At 40.8% G+C, this 19,666-nt stretch overlaps 1 protein-coding gene and 1 non-coding gene across 5 annotated transcripts in view; both read left to right on the top strand.

Moving 5' to 3' along the window:
* Positions 1-19,666, top strand: part of MACROD2 (mono-ADP ribosylhydrolase 2) — a 2,066,868-nt gene that overhangs the window by 1,036,947 nt on the left and 1,010,255 nt on the right. The gene's annotated exons all lie outside the window — the stretch shown is intronic.
* LOC114670747 (U6 spliceosomal RNA) lies at positions 654-760 on the top strand. The gene has a single exon (XR_003720436.2). It is a non-coding gene; the product is annotated as a U6 spliceosomal RNA (small nuclear RNA).

The raw sequence follows: 19,666 nt of genomic DNA, 5'->3' as shown, positions 1-19,666 counted from the left end.
GTTGCTGTATACGACATTGGTTGTATCCCTATGTTACACAAACATGACAGACATTTTAGCTAATTAACCTATAATTGCAGGTTCCTACCAATGTAGGCAACTGCACATTAAATACCAATTCACAGTCTGAAGTATTGAGGATCTAATGTCAGAGAAGCTCCACTTCCTGGCTTTCTTTTCATTGTTCCTAGTAATATTTTTTGATGTTTTTATTGGTGGTAGACTTTGATTTTGTATCATTAAAGTTGGATAGAACATATTTTATGGAATTTTACTTGAAAGAGACTATTTGAAGCAGAATAGTCTATACAATTTATGAACATGACTTAGAAATCTCATATTCATGTGACAGTCTCATTCACATTTAATCTTTAAATCAGACATTCACGACAGAATTTTAGAGCATTCTTGCACACACTGGTGATATATTCTAAAGAAGACAAGATGACCTGGTTCTCCACAATGACAAGTAAGCAGCAATTAACTCTTCTCATTACATAGCTTTATGAGTTTTGCCAAATGCATAATGACATGTATCTACCATTACAGTATCATACAGAATAGTCCACTACTACAGAAATGCCATGTGCTGCAGTTAGCCATCTCTTCCTCTGCCCAACGCCTGGCAACTTCCGATATTTACATGGTCTCTAGTGCTTTCTTTGGCAACACATATACTAAAATTGGAATGATGCAGAGAATATTAGCATGGCCCCTGTGCAGGCATGACACAGAAATTTGTGAAGCATTCCATAAAAAATATATATATATATATAATATATATATATATATTCTCTATAATTTTTTCTTTTGCAGTGTGTCATATAGAGTCATGCGCCATAATTTCTATACCTGTGATGCAGTTACTTTTACAAGACCTTGGAGGATGTGTACTGGCCACATGCCCAGGTCAGGCTTAAGTTCCCTCAGGTACACTCTAGTGTCATGATGCCATCGTTTGCTAAAAAGTGGCACAGAGTATTAAGAAGGCAGCTCTAGAAGGAAAAGCCTTGGGCTAAAGTCCCAAGAGACACTTAGAACCTCTATAACTGGAAATATAAGCTCATTCAAATATTTTTGAGTTTTAAATGGGCATTTATGTCTTCAGAAAACTCTGAGAGGATTATTTGGGCCACCATTCATAGATGTCCCCTATGGAGAAAGGTTAGGAGCTACATATATTCCAGACCTCACTCCTGGCTCTTAGATATGTCTTCCCAGAGAGGGTATGCTTTCCTAATCACGTAGAAGCATCACAGGGTAGGCTAGCATCACCCCGTTGATGATCCATTGTATTAATCTGTTCTCACACTGCTAATAAAGACATACTCAAGACTGGGCAATTTATAATGGACTCACAGTTCCACATCACTGAGGAGGCCTCACACTCATGGCAGAAGGCAAAGGAGAAGCAAAGGCATGTCTTACATGGCGGCAGGCAAGAGGGCGTGTGCAGGAGAACTCTCCTTTAGAAAACCATCAGATCTCATGAAACTTACTCACTATCATGAAAACAGCATGGGAAAGACCTGTCCCCATGATTCAGTTACTTCCCATGGGTTCCCTCCTATGACATGTGGGAATTATGGGCACTGCAATTCAAGATGAGATTTGGGTGGGAATACAGCCAAACCATATCACCCAAGGAACACATCAAAGATCACTTCTCACACATTTTCACTGGAGCACACAGGCTGAACTCCATGAACTGTGGTGTCTTCATTGGTCAAATGGGGATAAATGTACTACCACCTTGGAAGCCTCCTGTGAGGATTAACTGATTTAACGTGTGAGTGTTCAATAAGTGTAAGCAGGTCCTATCCCACTCATAGCCTAGAATTTTCACAATGATTAAAGAAGCATGTAAACTGGACCTCATAGGTCCTCAATAGTGGATACCTTTATTACTGATAAAATTTAATTAGATTTATTTCTCCTACCCTACATCATTCTGGTCCAAAGAGCAGTAACTCTGTAGAACTAAGTTTAGTATCAAAAGAGATTTATTGAAGGTATGCCATATTCTAGGCATTAAAAAATACTACTATTCACTACTTAATCCTTAAAGTTTCTCTTTGAGGTCACTATTTTATAGTCTCCATCCAGATGAGAAAATTAAGCAGCTTTAAAATCATGAATTTTAACAGGAAGGACAAGAAGGAAGAAGAAGAGGAGGAGAAGAAGGAAAAAAGTGGAGGAAGAAGAGGAAGGGGAAGAGGAAGGAAATTAATATGTATTCTTAGAATAACCTGTTAATCTAAATTAGTTTGGTTTATTTGAGTATATACCTAATTTTTAAGTGATTTGTAGGGTTTCAAATGGTGTCAGCAAGTTATTAGATGTTTAATATAAACATCATAATCAAAAACATTTGTTAAAACATATGGGAATTTTTAAGTGATACTCTATATTGCATTTTATATTCATATTATATTTTTAAAATAAATTTTTAATGTTCAAAAACATATTTTTCTCTAAACAAATAAATAATACAAAGTTAACTTCTTTATAATTCTATACCTATCCTGTGATTACTATAGATTACCACTGACACAAAATTTTTTTTCCATACTACTATTTAATACAAGAATTGGAACAGACTATTGAACTAGTTTTAACAGGTTTAGTGTTGTAGATATTTTGCTGAAAAATGATTTCCATCGATCAAGAGATTGCTTTTCCCTCAAGGGAAATGAGCCTCTGTCTAAGGTACCAACCTCCTCATAAATAGAATTTGTAGGGAGTTCTTATTTCCCCCCACGAGGATGGCATGCAGGTTTAAATTACGATTCTTTACCAAAAGATTTCTCATCATTAGCTAAACACAAAACACGCAGAACATGATATTCTGAGTTTTCAAGTGTGGTGACTTTCCCATGTTGGTTTTGTTTGTTTGTTTGTTTGTTTACAAACTTGGGAATTTTAAGAAAAATATAACTACATGAAGAGTATTTTTTCACAGTGGGGGTATTATTTTCACAATAAAAAATCCCTATTATTCCATCTTAGAAAATTTGAGAATTATATTTTATAATGTTTATTGTATATCAGTTTAAAAATTCTCATTAATGGGAGAGAGAGATTGGATTGTGTTTGTGTGTTCAATGAATCAGTACAAAGTTCCTATATTATCAGCCTAAGTCTTGGGTGGTGTCCACCTCCTTGCTTCAGAAGAGGCAGCTCTGATGGTCTCCTCGAGTTCCTTGACCAGACCTGGAAGCCTGGGCAGTGTCACTTTCCTAAATAGGTCTATTCTCAGGAATTAATTTGCTGCTTAGTGTTACAAATAGGAAAAGGGGGGAAAAAAAAAAAAGGGAGTAGGGGAGGGCACAGATGAAAATTCTCTACCTCTCTACCTACTCCTTTCCCAGTCCTCAGAGGCTCCTGATAACACTAGCCAATAGATCTACACTATCATTTCTGAGAGTTTTAACAACCCAAATGGGCTGAATTATCTATTCCAAAGATCTGTACAGCAGGGTTTCTCAGTTTCTGCACTATGGACACTTTGGGTTGAATAATTCTTTAGTATGGAGTAGGGAGAGGCTGGGGTGCTGTCCTGTGCATTGTGGGATGTTTAGCGGCATCCCTGGCCTCTACCCACCAGATGCCATTGGCACCTCCCAACCAAAACTGTACGCAGATCTTGCCAAATGTCCTCCTGGGGTAGGGGGAAAAATCCATCCCCCTCAACCCATTGAGAGCCACTCCTTATTTGGTAATGCATTGGTGAGAGGCAGAAAAAGGGAAAACCTGGATCATGAAGATAAATTCTGTGTTGCAACTGTCTAGTGGGATACGTTTGCATGCTGTGTTTGTATGTTCCTCTGTTATAAGGAATTAGGCCTCACAAGAAGAGTGTGCAACTAAAATATTATTACCTAGCTGACAAAGAATTCATAACTGAAGTTACACTGTGGTAGACTAGTATTTCCCGGACAGTCCTCCAAGGGGGAACATTGATTAGTTCTCTGAAAACAAAAGCTTCCCTGCTCTCTTTCCTCTGAATGTACACGAACATATTAAAACTCCTTGAGTATCCAGTGGTAAATAAAAGGCATTTACCATGGTTTAAGGTTAAACAAAGTTCTTTAAGGAAATAAGATTCTTTTCTAATACCCATTCAAACGCTTTTGTTTTCAACAATTTGGAAAGTTGATGAATACCATATAAACCATTCCCTCAAAATGTAAGGATTTCTAGCTATTCTCTTATCATAGATTTCCACACTAATTTCAAATATTTACACTAGCATCTTGTTACTAGAGCCAGATTTAATTGGGACTCAGAATTTTACTTGAGAATAATGTTCTGTGTTTGTAAATGATATAATAATATATTTATTTTTTATTTTTACTGTCTGTTCCTATTCAATAGCTATGAGTAGACTTATGGGCTTAGTTAACTCATATGACTCTTAATCAATGGATCATTTGCCTGCATCCAAATGTGCTTCTGAGTATTTACTTATTTATGTATTTATTTTATTATTATTATTGTTTCTAAATATACCCAGGGAACTCTGCCAATTGCTGAAGGAGCTTTGGAGATATCAATAAAAGAAAATGACCTAGCACAATTGCATGGGCCTGACCAGTAAGAACATGCCAGTACACATTCAGAGCCAAGCTCATCAGCTTGCTAGGGCACTCAGTCTGGGCACTCAGTGTGGGCACTCAGTGTGGCCTACACAGACACTGATGTCTTAGTGGAAATCAGGCTCAGAGTCAAGTGCAGCCCAAAGAGCCAGGGAGAATGTTCTCCTGCAAGTTCATCTTTACATGATAATAACAAGACTTAATTAAAAATCACTGGTATTTTCTCTATTTGTTTCCTAGGCAGAAAGCTCAAATACCAGACTGTCTGGTTCAAAATTGAACACCTGGCAACCCTAATGATTTGGTTTACACAGTGATTTATATTGTGCAGCAGATTCAGAAATGTGGCATCAGTGGGGGTAGGAGTGGGGGAACGCAGAAAGATTCAGGAGAAAAAGACCTTTTCTTTCATCTTTACGTGTTTAATTGGGTTAAAAATGTTTCTCAGGAAGAGGAAATGTTTTCACCTATTATTCCATTTTATTATAGGCCTGTCCATCTCTTTGTCTTATTATGTTTCTGCTTTTGGCCTTCAGTGCTAATTTCCATAGCTTTAACAGACTCTGATGTCTACCAGATTTGATTTTGGTGTTCCTGACATAGGGCTCTGTCCTAAGTCTGTGAAACAGCTATTATGTTTCAATCACTGTGGTGATATGAGTGTGTGGTCTGGAGCCAAATGGCTGTTTGAATGACAGCTCTTCTATTTCTCAGCTGTGTAGATGAGACACTTAATCTATATTTGCCTTAATTTACTCAGTCATAAAATGTGGTGGTGGTGGTTGGGAAATAATATCTATTTTTGAAAAAAGTTTAAGCCGGGCACAATGGCTTATGCCTGTAATCCCAGCACGTTTGGAGGCCAAACTGGGAGGATTACTGGAGCCCAGTAGTTCAATACCAGCCTGGGCAACAGTGAGACTCTGTCTCTAATTTAAAAAAAAAAAAAAAAAAAGAAAAAAATTTGTTGTGAGAGTGAATGGGCTCACCCCTAATATATGTAGGTTTCAGGATAAGAGTATAAATGGAGCCTGAATACTCTATCTAAATATTTTAAAATTATGAATTACCACAACAAGTTGCTGAATAAACTATGTGTTGTCTGCCTGCCTTGACAAACACACCTTCAACGTTTAAGGGTCTGGGTTTAAATGTAGAATTCTGAGCTCCTCAGAGTCCCATGTTGGAATGTGGTGGCCTGGGGAAGATGGACCTTAGCTCTAGGCTTGGCCCTCCTCTCTTCCCAAGCTCTTCTTCACACTGCAAGGGCCTCCCAGATTGTGCATGAAGATCCTGGCCCATATATTCAGCTACATCCACATCCCTAGCAAAAGGGAGACTGAGGCCATTCCTCAGACCTAGGGGACTGTCCCTGGAGGCAAGAGCAGTGGACGATGCCTTGAAAGGCCCTGGAAGTAGCTTCAAGGCCATTTTGATAGAGAATTCTGGGGGCCCGAAAACCTAGAGCCAAGGAGTGGACCTGGGCTCTGGATAGGCAAGTCCCCTTGATCCAAAGTATCACTGTAGGAGGAAGGGCAGTCAGAGGAGGGTCAGAGCTGAGTCTTCTAATGCACAAGACACAGAGTGGAGTGAGGAGGAATGCTGGGATTAGACACCCAAATCTACTGAATTAGCAAAGTCCAAGCAAAGTACCACAAGCAAGGTCTGGCATATTATAAGCAATTGATAAGTGTTACTTTTATTATTAAGCACTTACTGGATGTCAGCATTTAGCACTGAGGGTGTAATAATGAATAGAAAGTGATCACTGCTTTGGGATCTGTCTCTCTAATGATAGCCATCTGTACCAACAGTTTGGGCTACCTGCTGTGACAGGGATATGGAAGTTTGTTAAGTGGAGAATAAATGAAAACCCCTACCTCCCTGGAAGGTAAAGGGAAGGTCTTATGGAGGAAGCCATGGCTGAGCTGTGATGTGAAGGGTGAATATGAGTTTAGCCATCAGATGACTGGTAAAGGTGGACAGTCCCGTCAAAGACAACAACTTACAGGATACATGGAGGTCAGAAAGAGCATGGCATTTGGAATAACTAGAAAAAAAAATGTTTGTTTTGTGCAGAGGCAGGGTGCTTAGGAGGATGACAAGTTATGAGAATGGAGAAATGGGCAAGGAAGAACTCATGAATGGTGAGTCATTTCCTTAGGGAGCTTCAGATGTCACAGTGACCTTCCACATAATTCAGCATATCTGCTACAGAGGAAGCCGAGAAACCAAGATTAGGACTTCAGCCGGACAATGCTAGCCTGCTGGCTCACAGGGCATGGGGAGCAAGTTCACATAAGGCAGTAGGGAAGAGGAGGAAAATTGCACTCATCCAGGAGGATGTGAGTGCCAGAATTCCGGAAGGCTTTCTTCCAGAAGGCCCTCAACCTAACTGCCACGTCTCCTCTCCCACTTTTTTATTTAGCTACCTCTTATAGACTCTTCCTTCAGAACTTAGATGAAGCATTACCCATCCTCCAGGAATCCCTTCCTAAATTCTCATTCTAATTCAGAAGACATTCTTTTGTATTTCTGCAGTGTCTCAAGAAGTAGATTGCACGAGACTTATTAATTCATTGGTCAGTTTTCCTAGAAGAGTGGTTTTTTAAACTTTATCATGAATTCTCCAGTGATTTGGAGGACTTGTTGAAATATAGATTTCTGAGGCCCATCCACAGACTTTCTGACTCAGAAGGACTTAGAATTTTGATATCTAACAAGTTCCCAGATGAGGCTGATACTGCTAGTTTAGGGACCACACTTTGAGAACCACTGACGAAAGAAGTTTCACAAGTCAGAGTTTTACAGTGGAGGTACTAAGCTTTTCTCAAGTTAGTTTATCAGAAGCACAAACCATCACCCTCCACCAATCATTATAATGAAGACCACTTCATTTCAGTTTATGTACAAAAGCTTATCTCCACGGTTATGCCAAGTGTATGAAGACAAAGAAACAATATCAGGAAAAGAGGTTTATTTGGTTTTGAATCCTCAGCCCCTTACACAGTGCCTGATACATACAGGAGGCAGTAAATAAATGCTCATTGAGTGATTACATCAAGAGGTAAATGGGAGGCTGAGGCAGGTGGATTATGAGGTCAGGAGATCGAGACCATCCTGGCCAACTGGCCAACATGGTGAAATCCCATCTCTACTAAAAATACAAAAATTAGCTGGATGTGGTGGCACCTGCCTGTAATCCCAGCCACTCAGGAGGCTGAGGCACAAGAGTTGCTTGAACCCAGGAGGCGGAGGTTGCAGTGAGCCGAGATTGTGCCATTGCACTCCAGCCTGGCGACAGAGCAAGACTCTGTCTCAACAACAACAACAACAACAAAAAATACCCTGGTCGTGTATCTTGGACATTTCAGTGTACTCCAGCAGACTTCTGACTGACCACATCTGCATCTCCATGACTGATGGTTTTCTAGAACTGTGGAAGGGCCCTTTGCACAAGGCAGGCTGAATGTGCTGGGGAATTAATGTTCTCTAAAGCAGTCCTCAGCCTGGGCAATAAGGTTAGACTCTGTCTCTACAAAAAAAAAAATTAAAAATTAGCTGGGCATAGTGGTGTACGCCTGTAGTCCCAGGTATTCGGAATATCACTTGAGCTCAGGAGTTTGAGTTTGAGGCTTTGGTGAGCTACTTTTGGGAGCTGGAGAATAACTACTCCTGCTTAATTGCCCTTTGGTAAAATTTTGAGGCATGTTCTACACAATGTCCCAGAAATGCGCAGCAGCATTGAGCTCTAGTTGCCCCAGCAGTCACCTGCCCACCTGCATACTATTTTATTGGCATCTTTCTCTCACTACTTGTGCTCAACTCCTTGCTCAGGGCCTGTTTCTAAAGGCATCCAAACTAAAAAGGAAGACAAGGAGCTAAGGATAAAATATAGATAGATAGATAGATAGATAGATAGATAGATAGATAGATAGATAGATAGATAGATAGTCTAGGGAGTATGGTAGAGATTCTAGATAATGCAAATTCAGATGCCCCTGTCAAAGTGACAAAAAGTAGATTACGGGCAAAAGTAGCGGCAGCAAAACTGGATCTGGCTGTGAGTCCCCCATCCTGAGTCCTGCAGTTCATGATCTTCATCCCAGATCCCAATGTCACAGGATCTCTAGGGTGTTGCTTTTCCAGCCGGAAACCTCTGAGGCTGGTAGTGCCTTTGCCCGAATTTTGCTTGGGCCTGCTGGGGCTTGTTCTGCCCACTCGGCCCATCAGGCTGCACTTCGCTCGTGCTACCAGCCCAGATCCCACACCTGCCAAGGGTGAGCCAGGCACGGAGCAGTGAAGGGTATGTGAGGGAGCTCAGGGTCTGGCCACTGTGCACAGCCAGGCGGTGGTGGGACGGGCAGCTCCAGGTGCCTGCACAGGCGCCAGCTCTATGCGAGGCTCCAGCTGGACCAGGCACACTGCAAATGGCTTCCGCTGTGGGCGCTGGGGAACGTGGTGGCACCCAGAAGCTTGGAGACGTCAGGAACCTCAGAGACCCAAAGAGGGTGTCACAGCCCTAGCTCAAGGAGGCCCTAGGTCTGAGCTCCCCAAAGGGCTGCAGCTCTTCTCTCCTTCTCGTCGCTGGCAATGTGGCAAGCGGGGGTGGGGGGGGGGCGTGTTTCAGCCCTGTTTATGTTACAGTTCTTTCAGTCCTACCATCGGGTGGGTCTGGGTTCTTGTCTGGCATCCAGGTAGAATGAGGTTGTGGACAACTGGAAGATGAGCAAAATGGAGACGCGCTTCCCCTGAGTGACAGAACAGCTCTCAGGAAACCCATAGTGGATAGCTTCTTTCTGCAGGCAGGTCGTCCTGATAAGTGGCCAGCTTTCAGCAGAGAGGAGACCCATATTGGTTAGCTCCTTTCAACAGGCAGGTCATCCCGACTAGTGGAGGAGACCTGAAATGGGTAGCTCATTCCCACAGCTGTTAGTACCATCGTTGTTAGTCTGGCTGAGTTCGGGGTGTTTCTTATGGGCTCAGAAGGGAGGAAGTGCATGCTGATTGGCCCATGGGTAGCCATAGGCGAGCCTGGAGGGAGCACCATAAATTCTCTCTGGGTCACGGACTCCACCCAGAACTGGCAGCCTGGCTCCCAGGCTTCAGGCTGCCCCTGACTTGAAGGTGGGGTTTCACCAGGGACCCACCCCTTTCTCCCCGGGAACCTATCATCTGCCTCCTGCCATCAACATGCCATCCACGGCTCCCAGGCCGTTCGTGCCCAAGCCCACACCAAGCTGCCCGCCCCCACTGGCCTCCCTCCCACGCTCGTTGGTACCCAACATCCAGAGGGGCTGAGGCGGCAGGGGGCTGGCATGTCAGTGCTGCCTCAAGTGTGCACACACGCAGCCAGGTGGCAGCAGTGCCTGGGCTTAGCTACAACTTTGCTCTGAAATCAGAGTGGGCACTGGGAGTCAGGAGAGGCCGGGGGCGGGAGTAGGCACCAAACCTGCAGCGGCAGGTGGGCTTCCCAGGCCCCCAAGAGTGCAGGGATTCCTGGGTCCTGAGCTGTGGCTGGGCGGCTGCAGCTGCACCCGGGAACTCAGGGCTCCCGCCCCGCCAACTTGGTAGGGAGTGGGCCTCTGGCCTGTCCCTGGCCCCCGTCGGCTCCACACGCAGCCCTGACGCGCCTACCCCTCTGCAGCCGGCGTCGTCTTTGCAGCGGCCGCTCCAGATGGACCACCCTGCCATCACCAGGAGGCTGCAGCTGGAGGTAATTCTGCAGGCAAATTGCCCAACACAGTAGGATTGGGGGATTCAAGGAGCTGAGAGCGAAGAGATCACTTTGAGACTCAAATCCACACTTCACCCTGAACTATCACTCAGAGCTGCCCATATTTACTCAGTAATTGGTCAATTTTTGACCTTCACTGTAACCTGAAATGCACATGTAAAAACTACCTTCAGCAGCTGCTGTGGAAAGCAGTTTCACAGATCCTCAAAAAGTTAAACAAAGAATTGCTACATGACCTACCGATTTCACTTTTTGGCACATACCTAAAAGAATTTAAAACAAGAACCCAAATAGATACTTGTACACCAATGTTCATAGCAGCATTATTCACAATAGCCAAAAGGTGGAAGCACCCCAAATGTCCATCAACAGATGAATGGATAAGCGAAATGTAGTATATCCATAAGACAGAACATCATTCAGTCTTTAAAGGGAATGAAATTCTGTTATATACAATACAATGCACGGATGAACCTTGAAAACGTTATGCTAAGTGTAATAACCCAGACACAAAAGGACAAATATTGTATGATTCCACTTATACAAGGTAACAAGAACAGGCAAATTCATAGAGACAAAAAGTAGATTACAGGTTTCTAGGACCTGGGAAAGGGGAGGATGGGGCGTTATTGTTTAATAGGTACAGAGTTTCAGTATGGGGAATGAAAAAGTTCCTGGAAATGGATAGTGATGATGGTTGCACAAAACCATGGATGTAATCAACACAACTGAATGCTTAAAAATGGCTACGGTGATAAATTACATTATGTATATTTTACCACAATTAAAAATGCATGTCTTCATACTAAAGCAGGTATCTTAAAATGTTTACCTCTGCTGCCAAAGATGGGGAATGAAAAATCAGTCTGTTACTATCCTTTCCCTTGGTGAGCTTTCAGCTGCCACACTTTCTCATTCTCTTCCCTCAAGCTGGGCCAGATCACATGGGCAGGTAGAGGAAGGAAGACTTAATAAAAGGTGTAATTTTGTCCTGCTGCTTCTTGTCCCAGTATATGCTTTGTCCATTTTATCTGCTTATGACCCAGTTATTTACTTTTTCTCTTTATACACTTGAGGTAACCTTGGAAATGGGCTCTAAAATCTGAACTGAAATGAAATGGTCTTCATGTACCCCCAATGGTGTGGTGGTTTGTGCTTCTAATAAAATGATATAGGCTAAACTAAGCACGCATCCACTGTAACTCTCTAAGTTGTGAAATCTGTAGCTTCAGAATCATCATTCATCATTTTTGTCTTCCAAGACACTAATGGAAATTAAAATAAACAAACCTGTCCATGTTAGAAAGAGAAAAGATCCTCTACAGTGACAAGTTTCACACAAATTGCAATATGCATAAAATATCCCCCAGGTTTTAAAACAGGTCATCCATTAAGGGTTCAACAGACACAAGGGAGTATTGCAGTTAAAAGGTGGGTAGGGTGTTGTTTAACCAACGTTTTATTAATGACTGAGAGTTCAGACGGCAAATGATAGTCTAACAATATCAGTGTATATTTGTGAAGATTAAATAAGACTCATGTTTCCCCCGTTTGGAGATTTGCAAACGAAATCTGGCACGAAATATACAGGAAGATAAACTGGAGAGGAACGTAGCCTGTCACAGTGATTGATGGGGCTGCTTTGCACCCAACAGTGTTTGAAAATGTAGATATCCTTAAATAAATGACGCCGAGTGAGCCATGCCAGCCTAGGGAATTAAGAAGACATTATTGCATTTTGCAGAAACAACATAAAGCACTGCTACCAAATTTGATGGTTGGAATTCTATATACTCTCCATGACACCTCACGATGTATGTGCTCTATAAGAGTATATGGTATCATTTTTAGTAATGAGGTTTCCAAGGTGTTCCAAGGTGAGGCAAATAACTTTCTCCGCTGTGTTCCTGGAGGTGAATTTTAAGACTGCAAAATCAGCAGTATCATTTTCTGGAACACTTTAGGAGTCCACCTCCACAACTTTCCTTTCCCCCTAGCCCCCTCAGTTTGTAGAGTACTTTGAAGAGGGACTCAGCATATAGTTGACAAAATTGGGGGTGAGGGGATTTAAAATCTAAAGTACAAAGTTTGGAAGTGATTTATTAGCAAGACAAAAGTATTTAGATTTACAGCCTAATGCTTACTCAGCCATTTTACCTCCCCCACCCCGCCCCACCTATACTCGTCAACCGTTGGTTATTCTCAACAAACCATAAAGATACTGGAACTCTTTACCTGCTGTTCGGCACATGAGCTGGAATCATAGGCACAGCCCTAAGCCTTCTTATTCGAGCTGAATTAGGTCAACCAGGCAACCTACTAGGCAACGACCATATTTACAATGTTATTGTTACAGCCCATGCATTCGTTATAATTTTCTTCATAGTCATACCCATCATAATTGGAGGCTTCGGAAATTGATTAGTACCTCTAATAACTGGTGCTCCTGACATAGCATTTCCCCGCCTAAATAACATAAGCTTCTGACTTCTCCCTCCTTCCTTTCTACTATTACTAGCATCTGCCATAGTAGAAGCCGGTGCTGGAACAGGCTGAAAAATTTATCCCCCCTTAGCGGGAAATTTCTCCCACCCAGGAGCCTCTGTAGATCTAACTATTCTCAAATGGATGTAAATTGTGAAGCGTTTTTTTTTTTTTTTGTCAAAATCAGCAAATTATAGCATTCAATTTGTTTGTCCATGATATATTTTGAGTTAAAAAATAAATACACATATTTATAGGCACATAATTAATGAAAAGAGCATAGTATTCTGCATGGTATTTTATCACCTGTTTCTTTCATTTAACAGGAATTAGTAATATACTTTGATGCTAACAAAATATTTTTATAATATAGTTAGTAGTTGAAAATAATGCTCTGCTGTCAATCTACTTTAATTCATTGTTGGACATTTAACCTGGCCCTCCCATTTATACAAATAGCACTACTGAGACCATCATTAGAGCCAGATCTTGTTGTATATCTTTAATTGTTTAATTAGAGCAAATGTCTAGAAGTAGAATTGCTGGATTAATGTGTCAGTACAATTGTAGGTCTTTCGATATGCATTCATGCTCATATCAGCAGGATTTAAGAAGCCCATTTGCTCACTCTTTTGCCACCACTGAATATTATTTAAAAAGTGGTACCAAGGCAGGGTGCATTGGCTCAAACTTGTAATCCAGGCACGTTGGGAGGCTGAGGCTGGAGGATCGCTTAAGCCCAGGAGTTCCAGACCAGCTTGGGCAACACAAAAAGTAAAAAAAGTAAAATAAATAAATAAATAAATAAATAAATAAATAAATAAATAAAAACAGATGTGGTGGCATGCACCTGTAGTCCCAGCTCCTCAGGAGGTTGAGGTGGGAAGATCACTTTTGCCTGGGAGATCAAGGTTGCAGTGAGCCTTGATCACAACACTGCACTCCAGCCTGGGCAACAGAGTGAGACCCTGTCTCTAAAAAATAAGTAAAATAAAATAAAATAATAAAATAAAATGTAGGTACAAAATTGTAGTCAAATTTGGGTGTGCAAGAAATATTTTTACTTGTTTATTTTCTTTAAGTGAAATTTGATCTTATCTCAGGCCAGCAACCCACCCTTTCCCCACCCATCTGCACTGACAGGAAAAGCCATCAGTGACAGTCTTTATGGAACCTCCTGTCCCTTGCTCTGGTCACTGAGGCTCTTACTTGATACTTAGAAAATGGACAAAGATTTGTTACATCATGGAGGCTGCTGTGTCAGACCTCACAGCCTCAGGAAGATATGGGCAGTTCATACCAAGGGACCACAGGATCTTTAACTAGACAGAGGGACCCTGTTCTTTGTTTTTCTCTCCCCCACCTGGGGCCTACCAGGAAATCCTAGGAACCTTCCTCCTCTTCTCCTTTCCTAGCCATGGGTATTTTCCTCGCTGGCACTGCCAGCCCTGCTCCCCCCATTTTTTTTTTCCTAGTGTCATTTCTTTTATGAGATCTGGTATCAGTGAAGACAAAAGTCAGGCATGCCAGCTGTCTGCAGGGAACATCCAAGTCCAAGGGAAGGGGAATGGGAGGAGGATTAATTGGCCGCCTGCTTGAAACAGAGGAGCCAGAAATGAAGGGAAATAAATCACAAATAAATACTTCGATTAAGTATTTTGACCTATGTGTATGAGTTTGTCGTGTATTTATAATTAGTCAATTTAATTAGTCTCTCTAGTTAGTTCTAATAGATTTCTTTTCATTAGAACTTGCTTCTCAAAAGTTATCCCATTACTACTCTTTTTTTCGTATTTAAATGTGACCATCTTCCTGGATTGGTGCTATCTCTGGAAAGAACACTTGTAGAACTTGGATGATAATGCTTTTATATGACCAGTCGATAATCCATAATTGCAGTACATTATGATGACCATCTATGTCCCTTTTGTCTTCACTGGTGGTTCTCATAGTTCCCAGATCAGTATAATCAGCATCACCTGGGAACTTGTTAGACAAATTATTGGTCACAACGGCAGACCTACTGACTCAGAAACTCTGGTATCCCCCCTACCCCCACCAATCAGTATTTTAACAAGCCCTTCAGGTGATTTCAGTACGTACTGAAGTTTGAGAACTGCTGCTCTACATCATAATCAATCATAATCAGGCCCTCATCTTGCTCATGGGTACTTTAGGTTTCCAAACCCTTTAGATGATTCCAAATCACTACTGGGATTTTTAGGGATAAGGCTGATGCAGCAATACACTAAAGTCAGTGTTTAACTGCACAAAAACTCACCATCATCTTTCCATACCCAAAGTTGTGTCTTTAGAAAACCATTTCCTTAATTGGCAGGCAACTCCAGAATTTGTTATGAAGGAAAGCAAAATTCATTAGCACGAACTGTACGAAAGTTTACACGTCAAAAAGCCAACGCTGCTCTTTTTATAAAGATTAATTATAAAGATAATTATGAAATAATTACTATTTATGTTATATAAATAATCAATATTTATAATTGGTAATTATAAAATAATCTTTATGTGTTCTTTTAGAACTATAAAAATTATGTATTTTTAGTAAGTTTATTAAAAATTGGTCTTTTTATGAGACTAATTATAAAGATTAAAGTCTCCTGCTTGCTTATCTGTGGTTTGAGTAGCTCCAGTAGCTCAGTGGGTTAGTGTGCAGTGGTACTTATGCAGTGGTACTTACATGACATGTGGTTTGCCCTCTGAAGCTTTGTGATCTTTCACTGCATTCCAATACTAGAAATAACGTCTTTACATTTTTACTCTAAGTCAGTTGCCGCCTTGGGAAATCAACTTGTTTTTAGGTGCTTGGTTCCCTAAGAGGGATAAGAGGAGAGTGGATAATTTTAGTGGATATTAATGAGAGATCCTCAAAAGCCATACTTTTTCAAATTCTTGTTTTTGAAACATTTCTGGCACAATAATACAGGTTGAGAATTAAAACCAAGTTTTCTCATTTGGCACGTTTAAGTGAAGTCACTCGCCCAGAGCAGGTACTGCTATTTATGGCCTCGCCTGAACCTTTGTGGTACAACTCTTTAGGATGATGCTTCTGCCAGGACTGTCACATGTACACGATTTCAAATGTGCTGGCATTTCAGTCAGTGTATTGGAGATAGAGTCTTAAAGCAGCTGGAAGAGAACAATCTTCTCTACTTTGATTACTTTTTCCCTCTTTAACACTACCTCATGCCTTTATTTTTAACTATTTTAACTTTAACTCTTTTTTTTGAACCAGACTTGATGACAATCCAGGTTGCAAATTTTAGTTTTACCATGTATTAACTGTATGAACATGTTCGTTTCCTCATCTATAAAATGGAAATTTTAATGTATACCTCACAAAATCATCAAGAGTACATGAATTACAATTAGACAAGAGGACTAAGGGCTACTGTTCTATAGCACAGGAGAGTACAGTAAATACTAATTTATTGCATATTTCAAAATGGCCAGAAGAGAGAATTTTGGATGTTCTCACTACAAAAAAATGAGAAATGCTTGAGGCAATGGATATGCCAATTACCTGATTTGATTATTATACACTGTATACATGTATCAGAATATCATATGTATTGCATAAATATGTACAATTATTATGTGTCAATTAGAAATTGTAAAAAGGATAATAAATGAGATAATGTATTTAATATGCTTAGAATATATGCCACCTAGTTAATAACATATTATTAGCACATAAGAAATAATCATGTAATTCTTTCACATCATTTCTTAATTCTTTGGTATGATTGAAAATAGAAATTATAAGATTTCAAACTGCATTTATATCTCTGTATATTTTTTACTTCAAAACTAGGTTATGTACATGATTAACTTTTATTTCCAACCATTTCAAGAAAAGAATATGGAGTAAAATCTTATTTATAAAGGAGGAAATGAGGTCTTATGTTTGTAAATGAGGTTTTATTTACAACCTGGGGATAGATTCCAATTTATTCCGCAAGGAATTCTTTCCAAAAGTTTTTTGATGTGAGCAGTGTATTTATCTTGTGCTCTGTTTCTGGCCCCTGTTATTGGTTGTGGCCAAGAAATTATAAAATATAGGATGAATCTATGAGGAACTTTATGAGTGTGAATGGCCAGAGGCCACCTGTCCATGTGGGTGACTCTGCTATGGCTGACTCTAGGATGCAGCAAACCCCAGCAGTTTCAGTTGTTCCACACCTTCCACTTGTTAGTAAGGGGTCGACGTTCAGTGTGCTCATAAGGATGAGGTCAGGCCTGGCCCAAGCTGGAGACCAGGTGATGGTCCCTAGTTGGCTGATCTGAAGACATCTTTTCATGCAGTTTGGGTTGAGGAAGGCAAGAGATGTATTGATACTATCATGGGAGTGAATCAGGTGAGGTAAAGGCAAGGAAACATGATATGAAGTAGAGCTACATTCATTACCACATATGTGTGATTCAGTCACACAAATATGCAGGCAAAGAATGTCAAATATTAATCAAATAGGTCAACTAATAATTGAGGGCCAGACACAGGCAAGCCACTGTCAGGACAAGGAAGTAATACTTTTATCTCACCTCTTACAGAGTCCATGACTGAAACCCCTGTAACAAAAGACCTAACAAGAGAAAAGCATAAAAAATTTATTTAATAAAGTTTTATATGACCTGAGAGCTTTCAGACACAAAGAACCAACGACCCAGGGAAACCTGTGTTTTTTTTAATGCTTAGGACTGATGAAGAATGGACAGTCACACAGAAATGTGATTGGACAAAAAGGGTATATATAATTTGATGGTAATGAAGTGTGGGAGAGAACCTAGCAAAGCCTGTTTGTTCACATTGTTCTTGGCCTCTCTATGTAGCATTCCTTTGCCCTGGTTATGGGGCAGGACACCTGGCACAACAGGCTTATGACCTGATCTTAGGGGAGGTAGGTCAGAGAGTAACCTTTTCTAGGTTTTATGGCTTTCTTTGGGGAAGAGGAGTTGTAGTTTCTATGACACACCTTGGTGGAGAAAGGGGAATGGGAGAAAGGAGGGCAAAGGAAGGTTGGAGAGACCTTGCCTTTGAAGCCCTTCCAGTCTCCTTTACTTCAAAGTACTCTGCATGGCAAGGTGCCATACTTCATGGTATTGTTTAATGAGCCCTGACATCACTTAACAAACCACAGTGGCAGGTTTCAGTGGATGTTGTCAGGGAGAGCGGGAGAGGAGAGTGTGATAGACAACCAAACAGAAAGTGACTCTACAGTTTGCTAAGGGAAGAAGAGAGGGAAGCATTAAATGAGAAATCAACTGGTGACAGCAGATACTTACAGAGATAGCAGATATTTATAGCTGGCATCCTACACCAGGGTTTACTTTCATTATCCCCCTTTTTTTTTTTTTTTCAAAACTAAGGATCATTTTTTTCAACATAATATCATTATCAGAACCTAGTTGTTGTGAAGTTTTGGATGCTCCCAGAGTTTCTGGAGAGGTAGGTGTCTGAGTCCTTGCTTCCTTCCACACCTTCCACTTGTTATTAAGGGGTCGACATTCATTTATTTAGTGGCATTTATTATCCCAAGGTTTCTATAAGTGTCTTCTTGGATGTGAAACGTTGTTCATATATGAGGGGAAAAGCAGGTCTTTTTGCTGGGAACCACATAGAGGTGATCTCATCACTTAGAAGTACCTTAATTGGCTAACATGGTTAAACCCCATCTCTACTAAAAATACAAAAAATTAGCCGGGTGTGGTGGCATGTGCCTGTGGTCCCAGCTGCTTGGGAGGCTGAGGCGGGAGAATGGTGTGAACCTGGAAGGCAGATCTTTCAGTGAGCCGAGATCTCACCACTGCACTCCAGCCTTGGCGACAGAACAAGATTCCGTCGCAGGAAAAAAAAAAAAAAAAATAGTACCTTAATGCAGCCCCTCTCAACAGTGTATTTGGCCAGGTCCACTCCTTCCTTTTACTTCCCAGATTTAACTTAATTATAGTGACAATGGTTTACTCTCTCTCCATTCCCCACCCTGTTTCCTAATGTTCTTTAGCCAAGAGTTTTGTAGAAGGACTGTGTTTCTACCAGTGGGATGTCACCGAAGTGGGCTATTGAGGTGACCAATTAGGACAAAGGTGAGGGGGTGTCTTCAGGGGAGTCCTTATCTCCAGTTTCATCCCTCTGTATGGATTGCTGCTGCTTCTACCTTTTTGGGTTGCCAATTCCCCATGTCTAGTTTTCCTCTATGGGTTTAACTAGTGTTTTCTCTGACCCTGTCGGAGCAGTGTTCAGCAGATGGCTTTATATAAAGTTATTTTGTTTGCTATTAAGCATCTTAGCTATGCTCAATGTTTTGGGGGCTGAATTGTTCATTATGGCAATTTTTAATATTTGTAATATATTTAAGTAACTCTAGAGTCTTGGATTTTAACATTCTTATTCAATTATGAGGGTCAGGTCTTGATCTGAACTATGTGTTTATGGCCTTTTCTCACCTCCTTGGATAGAGATAGTTTTCCAGAAGTATTAATGATTGATTGAAGTAGATAAAATCTTTTATGTTTTCATTCTTTTGGAGCTCACTTTTTGGTGGAAATACTTGCAATTCATCTAATTTACTGGTATGACTTGTTATATGGATTCTTGACATGATGATTGGTTTTTATAAATTTGAACTTTATTTACTCACTTCCATGAATTGTGCAGTTCTGAAAATTAGAATCTGTTAGTTTCTGATCTCCATCTGTGGAAGAAAAAGCCAAGAAATGGGAAAGTTCTTTTAATTCTGTAATGCTACATCCAGAAAGGGCATGACAAATTTTTGTTTGTAATACAGTTCCCAGTCATTGGAAGGGGACATCTCTTGGTTTAAGTAATATT

The sequence above is a fragment of the Macaca mulatta genome, chromosome 10, assembly GCF_049350105.2.
Source record: "Macaca mulatta isolate MMU2019108-1 chromosome 10, T2T-MMU8v2.0, whole genome shotgun sequence".
NCBI classification, from domain to species: Eukaryota; Metazoa; Chordata; class Mammalia; order Primates; family Cercopithecidae; genus Macaca; species Macaca mulatta.
The sequence above is the reverse complement of the archived record's forward strand: the minus strand, read 5'-3'. Positions and strand labels throughout refer to the sequence as shown.